Genomic DNA, 9,425 nt, shown 5'->3' with positions numbered 1-9,425 from the left:
TCTTGGGAATATATTCCTAGAAGTGGGATTACTGGGTCCAATGGGAGTTCCATTTTTAACTTTCTGAGGAAACTCCATACTGTCCTCCACAGTGGCGGCACCAGGCTGCATTCCCGCCACCAGGGCACGAGCGTTCAGAGCCTTTCTTTGTCCAGGTTGATTCCCTAACCCCTAGCGCTTCGTAGATGCTTTTTTAACCAATTTTTTCTAAAGGAAACTTTACATTGCTACCCCCCGCCCCCCCCCTTCATGTCTGGGACACACACTCGCATAGGAAAGTTGAAAAATGAGGAGAGTGGCAGTGAAACAGTTTCCACAAACATGGCTTGAGCACCTACGATACCCACGTTTCTGCTGAAAGAACCAGTGTGTCCGTCCTTCTAAAAAGGGCTGCTTTTTTCAGTCGTGGGCTCCCTCTTCATGGGAAGAATCAAGGATGGGCTGGACAAGAGGAGACCGAAGGGGTTTGTGTGAGCTTTGGGTCGAGGTTTGGCCTAACTAGTGTGCTCTTTCCCTTTCTTCTGACCGTCCCAGCTCCCCACCAGGGGTTGAGTTGTGGGGCACAAAAAGAAGTAGAAAAGGAGCCAAAAGGGCTGCCCCGGGAGGTGGGAAGATCGCCCTGGGGCGGGGGGGGGGGGAGGGTGGAGCTCAGGAGCAGCAGGAGGAGAGCATGGGGGGAGGCGGTTAGAGACAGGAGGCTTCAGAGGGGAGGTTTAACCAGGAGGCGATGTTTCCACTCCCTCTCATCTTACTTCCTAATCTGCCCCGTTTCTTCATGCCTCCCCAGACACGTGCTGTTGAAACTGCCTTCGTCAAGGTCACTATTGAACACTATGTCCCTGTATCTTCTCTGAGTGTTTGTTTAGTATCTTACGAACCCTCCAGGCCAGTCCTGAGCCCTGGAGATCAGGCCACTCTGCAGAAGCCTCCCCAGGGCTCTGTCCTCCTTGTCCACGGGCCTCAGTTCCCTGACTCCCCGGGCCATCTGCAGCCCTGACCAGGAGCTCCAACTTCAGATCTGCACAGCCCAGGGCTCCAGAACCAAAGCATCGCGAGACCCCACAGCTCGTATGTGCTTTTATGTTCCCCTCGAACCCGCCCCTGTAGCCTCAGGGTTGACAAGGGCCCGCAGGCACAGCGATGAGTTCAGAGGATGATTCAGGAACCTTCTTCTGTGTGGAGTCCCCACTGGCTTCACCACCATCACAGGAGCAGCCAGAACCCCCTTCTCTCCACACTGCTTTCTCCACCCTCCTTCCCCTACAACCACTTGGGTCTTCGTTGGTTTGTTTTTCATTTTAAATATGTTTTTATTGATTTTAGAAAGAGAGGAAGGGAGAGGGAAGAGGGAGGGAGAGAAGCATCGATCGGCTGCCTCCTGCATGTACCCTGACTGAGGATCGCGCCTCCAACCTGGGCATGTGTCCCAACCAGGAATCAAACCAGGGACCTTTCAGTGTGCAGGACAGTGTTCAACCAACTGAACCACACGGGCCAGGGCAGTCTTCGTTTCTGTTTTGTTTTTATTGATTTCAGAGGAAGGGAGAGGAAGGGAGCGCTAGAAGCATCAACGATGAGAGAGAATCATTGATCGGCTGCCTCCTGCATGCCCCACACTGGGGATCAAGCCCACAACCAGGACATGTGCCCTGACCGGGAATCTGACTGTGACCTGGTTCAAAGGTCAATGCTCAACCACTGAGCCACACTGGCCAGGCCTGTCTTCATTTTTTATTCTTGTGAAGTCACTGCCTCACTTGTGTCTGTCCAAAGACCTTCCACCAGAGGGAGGACAGGGAAGAAAGGGATGAAGTGGACAGAACATGTCTTCCCATCAAGGACACGCAAAGGAGAGAGGCAACTTGAGAAAATTTCTCCCTTGACTGACATCAGTGCAGAGCACGTGCATGAGTGAGTGCGTGTGTATTTAGAGCAGTTTTAGATTCACAACAAAAATAAGCAGAAAATACAGAGATCCCCATAAGCTCCTGCCCACACACAGGCATGGCCTCCCACCAGACAGTGCATGTGTCAATAACATGAGCTACACTGACGCATTATCGTCACCTCGGCCCAGAGTGGACACGAGGGTCCCTCCTGGTCTGCACATTCTGTGGTTTGGACAAATGCATCATGACGTGCACTCAGCATCGCAGTATCGGCAGAGGGTTTTCCCGGCGCCAGAGGCCTCTGTGTGGCTGTGCTCAGGGGTTGAGCACAGGCCCAGGAACCAAGAGGTCCCGGTTCCGTTCCCAGTCAGGGCACATGCCTGGATTGCGGCTCGATCCCCAGTAGGGGGCGTGCAGGAGGCAGCCGATGAATGATGTTTCTCTCTCGTTGATGTTTCTAACTCTCTATCCCTCTCCCTTCCTCTCTGTAAAAAATCAATAAAATATATTTTTTAAAAAAAAGTAAAAATAGAAGTCCTCTGTGCCCAACCTATTCATTCCCCCCCCCTCCCCCCTCCCCCCAGGCCCTGGCAGCCACGGATCCTCTTGCTGTCTCCTTAGTTCCGCCTTTTCCGACGCCGCGGCGCTGGAGTCCTGGTTTGTAGCCGCGCAGACCGGCTTCTTTCACTGAGTCACACACATTCCGCTTCCGCCGGCCTTTCTGTGGCTGACGGCCACTTCCTTTTAGAGCCGAACACTACCCCATTGTCTATGTGCACGGCCCATGTCTCCATCCACCTGCTGGAGGCTCTGGGTGGCTGGGTGGGAGGGGAGGGCCGGCTGCCCTTGGGGTGCTGTCCATCGGTGGGTGCCACAGGCATCTCTCATCACAACATGTGAAAGGCTGTGAACTGCTCTCCTCCTGGTCCCTCTGGGACCTGAAACTCAACCTGTTCAAGGTGAAACGTATCCTCCTCCCTCCCTCACCCACCTGTTCCACCTCAGCACACGAACCACCACTTACCCAGGGGTGAAAGGTGACGACCTGGCATCTTCCCAACGCCCCTCCCTGCCCTTGCCTCCTGCCCGGACAATCAGCGAGTCCGGTCAATTCTCTTTCCCAGTCGCCGTCCGGATTCTGTGTTCTCTCCATCCCCAGAGCCCTGCCCGGGATGGCCTCCTGCGGGCGCTCGGGGCCCGGGCACCAGGTGGGTTGTCTTGGAAATACCAGGCCCCTGACGGCAGCCCGAAGCTCACAGATGTGCATGGCTCTTTCCAGACGACTCCACAGCTTTGAATTTGTCCCCTGCACGTGCCATGGTTTCCAGCAGGGGAGTGATCCAGCCTGCCAGGGAAGCCGGAGATGCCAGGGAAGTCGGCGATGCCAGGACAGCCGGCGATGCTAGGACAGCTGGCGATGCCAGGGAAGCAAGCCAGCAATGCCAGGACAGCCGGCGATGCTGGGACAGCAGGCGATGCCAGGGAAGTCGGCGATGCTGGGACAGCAGGCGATGCCAGGACAGCCGGCGATGCCCAGAGACAGTTGTGCTTGTCACAGTGGAAGGGGAGTGCTACTGGCATCTAGTGGACGGAGGTCAGCGATGCCGCTCAGCCCCCTACCAGGCACAGCAGCCCCCGCAACAAAGCATGACCTGCCCTGAAGTCAGGAGAGCTGAGAGGGAGAAGCCCGTTCTAGAACTACCCGTGGGATCCACACACAGGTGGGTCCCGGCCCACGGATTACCTGTCCGTATGAGACAGGAAACAGTAAGTGTTGAGAAACTATAGTATCTTTTTTTGTTGTTGTTAATCTTTACCCGAGGATATTTTTCCATTGATCTTTTAGAGCAGCGGTTCTCAACCTGTGGGTCGCGACCCCTTTGGGGGTCGAACGACCCTTTCACAGGGGTCTCCTAAGACCATCGGAAAACACATATATAGTTACATATTGTTTTTGTGATTAATCACGATGCTTTAATTATGTTCAATTTGTAACAATGAAAATACATCCTGCATATCAGATATTTACATTATGATTCATAATAATAACAAAATTACAGTTATGAAGTAGCAACGAAAATAATTTTATGGTTGGGGGTCACCACAACATGAGGAACTGTATTAAAGGGTCGTGGCATCAGGAAGGTTGAGAACCATGTTTTAGAGAGAGCGTAAGAGAGAGGGAAAGACAGAGAGAAACATGGAAGGGAGAGAAACACATCGACTGGTTGCCTCCTGCCCGTGCTCTGACCAGGGGCCAGGCCAGGGAAGAGCCTGCAACCGAGGTACATGCCCTTGACTGGAATCGAACCCGGGACCCTTCGCTCTGCAGCCGATGCTCTATCCCAGGGGTCCTCAAACTACAGCCCGCGGGCCACATGCCAATACAAATATTGTATTTGTTCCCATTTTGTTTTTTTACTTCAAAAAAAGATATGTGCAGTGTGCATAGGAATTTGTTCATAGTTGTTTCTTTTAAACTATAGTCCGGCCCTCCAAAGGTCTGAGGGACAGTGAACTGGCCCCCTGTTTAAAAAGTTTGAGGACCCCTGGTCTATCCATTGAGCGACACTGGCCAGGGCAAGAAACTTTATAGTATCTTAATACAGTCATTTTATGACTGTTGGGCTCATGCTTTGCATTTTAAAAAATTCTTGTTTACTCATAGATTTTAGAACAGTTTTAATTTACAGGCAGTTTCCATATACTCCCTCCCCAAACACACACACACACACACACACACACACACACACACACACAGGAGTTCCCCCTACTTGTAACATCTCATGCTAATACGAGACATTTGTTACAGTTTATGAACCAATATGGGTACATTACTATGAACGAGCGCCTGTGCTTTATTCCGATTTCTCCAGTCTCCCCCAGTCCTTTTTCTGGCTCAGGAGTCCACGTGACCTTCAGGTGTCCTCTCTCTGAGGCTCCTGGCTGGCAGCTTCTTGGGCTTCCTGGTCTGTGATGGCCTCGGCAGTTGGGAGGCATATTGTCAGGTACGACGGAGGAGGCCTCCCTGAGCGGATGTTCCGATCGTTCCCTCGCGCTTCGATGAGGGTCATGGGTTTGGGGGGAGAAGGTCAGCGAGGCAAAGTGCCACTTCCATCACACATCAGAGTATATATCACCGCCCAGCGTTGTGGCTCAGTGGTTGAGCGTTGACCTGTGAACTAGGAGGTCACAGTTCTATTCCCATTCAGGGCACATGGCCGAGTTGCTGGGGGGCGTGCAGGAGGCAGCCGATCAATGGATTCTCTCCCATCATTGATGTTTCTATCTCTTCTCCCTCTCTGAAATCAATAAAAAATATTTTTTAAAAGAGTATATATTATCAACCTAATTATGACTGTTGCTGATGACCTTCATCACCTACCAGGTGACACAGCGTTTTTGTCAGGTTTCTCACGGAAAAGTTACTCTTTTCCCCTCTTTTCGAACTGTATCTCTTGGAAGGAAATCACTAAATGAAGTTCCAGCCCTCCTTGAGGGTGGAGTGTTTACACAAAATATTTGGAATTCCCTGCCCTTCAGGTTTGCCTCCTGTCCTTCATCTGTGATGTATTTGATCGTGTGTTTACAGCCGCCGGGACTCATGGGTAGTTCTTTTATTCTTGGGGTGATAGCCACACTCTCTCGGCGCTGTTGCTCAGGCTGCCCCGGCCCCGGCCCCTGGGAGCTCCTGCGGACCCTCGCCGGGCCCGTCCTGGCCCGTGCGCCTCGCTTTCCGGCACTGTGCATGTCTCCTTCATTTTTATGCTCCTAGAAATTCATGTTCACGGCACTTCATGGACTGGGGCCGGCGGGGGCGGGGGGGGGGGGTCCCTTCACTGGAGAGAATTTGAGGAGCACTCCAGAACCTTCCGGCATCTTCCTCCAGGTGCCTCACGGCACTCCAGCTGCAGTGACCTTCCCAGAGCAAGCTCATACCTGCCCCAGGGCCTTTGCTCCTGCAGGTCCCTCTGCTGGAATGCGTTCCTTCAATGCTCCCTTTCATCATTCCTGTCTCTGCTCACCTCCCTCCTCAGAAAGGCCGCCTCCTCCCAGACCCCACAGCCCGCCAGCCCGCCCAGCCCCTGCTCCATTTCCTCCGCATCCCCCTGCTGTTCCTCCCGGAAATGACCTCTGTTGACATATCTGTTTATTGCTTCTAAAGGCAAGTGTCATAAGGACAGGGCCAGCCAACCCTTAGCATGCGCGACATTTGCTTGTTCATCTAATTATTTTGAAATATTTCAGAAATGTCTCCCAGAGACCCCTGGGGTCTGAGGGTAAACTTCCTCTACTTTGGCCAAATGTCAGAGGCCCCACGGGACACTGGTGGGCAGGGAGGGCAAAAACGGTGGCCAAACCTGGGTCCCATCACCACAGCTCACTGCGGGCTGCAGGTATGGAGCGGGGACCCCAACCTCCTCTGCTTTCAGATCCCCACAACCACGGGCCGCCCCAGCCCCGGCGGGGAGCTCAGGATGTGGAGAGAAGGCACAGCCACAGGATGGAGGGCAGCAGAGGGGCGCAGGGGCTCAGAGCCCCCTAGCATTCTCCTTGGCTAGGGATGGTGTGAGGGTTAAATGAGATTGGCTGGACATAGAACCCCTCAAAAACTGTTGCCTATTAGTATGATTCCAGAAGTACACACACACACACACACACACACACGTGTGCAGGTGACTTTGGAGGTGTTCATACACTCCCCCAGATCTATTCCTGAGCACTTGACCTACAAACACTGAATTATCCCCACATCCCACCCCCAGCTTGATCCCCTGAGTTAGGAGGCATGGCAGCTAAGGAAGCCCCAGGCAGAGAGGAGGCAGGAGGCAAGGAATTGGAGAGGGCACAGAGGATTTGGGCAGGGGGGGGGGGCTGCCTTGTGCACTCAGGGGAGCTGGTATGTCTGCACCTGCCTAGGCCCAAAGAACAGCCCCCCAGGGGCAGGTGGGACCCGATCCCAGCAGCCCTGTGTGGGTGGGGAGGTCTAGCCCAGCCCGACGTTCCAGTCGGCCCAGTGTGGGGGCTGGGCCCCAGGAGGCCCTTGACGCTGGCGCTGGCCCTGGCAGAGAGGGTACGCCCAGCTCCTGCTCCTAACGCCCCCAGGCCCTTCCGGCCCAGGAGCGGCGAGGGCCTGTGGACACTCTCCGGGCTGGAGCCTGTCTGAGTGTTTACCGTGCGTCCCCCTGGGGGTGTATGCCGTGAGCAGGGCACCGCCTTCACCTGTGTTTGGGTTTCTGGCCCACAAAGGTCATGAGAACCTTCCCAGGAAAAGCAAACACGCATGAGCTGGCTGGACACGCCACGCTCACAGGAGGAGGAGGGCACGACAGTAGGCACAACGTCAGCCTGGATGCCTCCCCACGCCAGGAGCCCTGGGCCCCCCAGTGGTGCCACAGAGGAGGAAACAGGCCCAGTGGGGAAAGGATTCGTCCAGGTCTCTCAGGGACAAGAGCTGGGCACATGGATCACACACCCTCACGTGTGCTCAATAAACACACACTGGCCTCTTTGTGCGCCCACGCCCTCTCCTGCGCGGGCACATCCAGGCAGGAGGGCCCACGCCCAGCTCCCCTCCCCGGCGCACCCACCCTGCCTGGTCACACACTCCGGACCTCACACACACGTGTGCGATGTGTGTCACAGAGACGTGGGGCTTCCTACAAAGGGCGGCGCTCAAGGAGGGCTGGGGTGGGGCAGGAGCTCAGGAATTGCTGGCTGTCATGGTTTTTCATCTCATAGAATGTCATCTAGTCAGGAAAACACTGATTGTTCTGTGTTGATGGAAACCCCTCTGTAGTTGTAGATACACCAACTCACACTGACATCCCTTATGTGGAGTTCACCCACCCGTCTCACTTACATGTGATGTACAAATGCATCCAGACACAAAAGTACCCATATACACCCACAAACATTCCAACACCACTACTGGTACATGCATACCTACACACACGACAGCCAGGCACACCCAGGCCCCACACATGCAGTCATGTGAAAGAGATGTGTTCAGATACTCGATTTACATTCAGAAAACAGGTACCCATACATGTGCACCTTGTCACACTCACACACACATGCAACATCCACAAATTCACAGATGTAAGCACCAGCTTCATAGCCACAAATACGCTCAGAAAGTGATACATGTCAGCACTCATATAAACAAATAACATACAAGCCCTAACACACATGTATACTCATACATACACAATTACACCCAGATAAACACACCTAGACATACAGGCCCACAAAGACCTGACACACAAACACTGTGCACTCACTATCACACACAGCTAAGGGGCACACACACAATGGAACTCACAAGCAAATGTTAAACAAATATCACAAATGGGAATATACCCAGACATTTACTAATAGAAATATACCCAGTAACACGCACACAACTGCACTATGTACACAACTATATTCACACACACCTCCATGCTGACATACAATCAGACTCATAGCACACAAATAGATTTACTCACACAATACGCAATTCCTAAATAAATATGCACACTAATAAATGCATCCAGATAGGGACATTCTTACACAATTATACCCACTTCCACAGTTTACATATCCTGTCACTCGAGACTGACACCATTATGCAAGTGCCGTCACCCACAAATACACTCATGTAAATACATGTTGCATAAAAATACAGTCCCACATACACACATATGTGTACACACAACACTCAAATGCTCATATACAAATACACTTGGACACAAATACATCCCCATCTACACACAATTGGAGCCTCAACAAATTCTGTTGATACCACAAATGCACATGCAGATATTTGTAATTATACCCAGTAGCAGCCATTCAAATACTCATTGATACAAGTAGTCACAAGTACACACACTCTCAGTGTCTCTCTGATATTCCTTCATTGGCCTTAATCAAACCTTTGTACAAAACACAAGTACATTTAGGTGTTCACAAATACACACACTCACAAAGTCACCGACACAGATACACACACACACACTCACCGCTCCTATATCCTCAGGACACAGACCTACACAGTACGGATCCTCATACACACAACACACAAGAAAAACACGGACACCCCCACACACCTATGCGCACCCGCAGACATCCCCAAATACACCCGTCAGCACCTAAGCACATCCAGGGACACACACCGGTCAGTGCACGCATTTCTGTATGCTCATAACAGTCAGGAACAGGTGCACCCAGGAGGACGAGCCCGCACCAACGCTCACACTCGCATGTAAGGACAACACTCGGGCCAGCACACACATTCACACACAGGGTCCCCCATCCTCTCCAGGGCGCTCACAAGCACACACACATGCGCGCCCCCGAGCGCGCGTGCACGCTGCTCCGCAGCCTCCGCCCCAACCTGCGGCGGGAACCGGGCGAGGCGCGGGCACCGGGGCCGGGGCGGGGCGCACCTGAGCTCCCCCCCAGGGGCGGACCGAAGCAGAACGCAAGCGCCAAGCGACCTAAACTGGGTTTGGAGTCTTCTGTGGCAGCGGAGGTCTACTAGGTGGATGTGAG

The sequence above is a fragment of the Myotis lucifugus genome, unplaced genomic scaffold (genome assembly GCF_000147115.1).
Source record: "Myotis lucifugus unplaced genomic scaffold, Myoluc2.0 scaffold_1310, whole genome shotgun sequence".
Taxonomy (NCBI): Eukaryota; Metazoa; Chordata; class Mammalia; order Chiroptera; family Vespertilionidae; genus Myotis; species Myotis lucifugus.
This window is presented reverse-complemented; position numbering follows the sequence as displayed.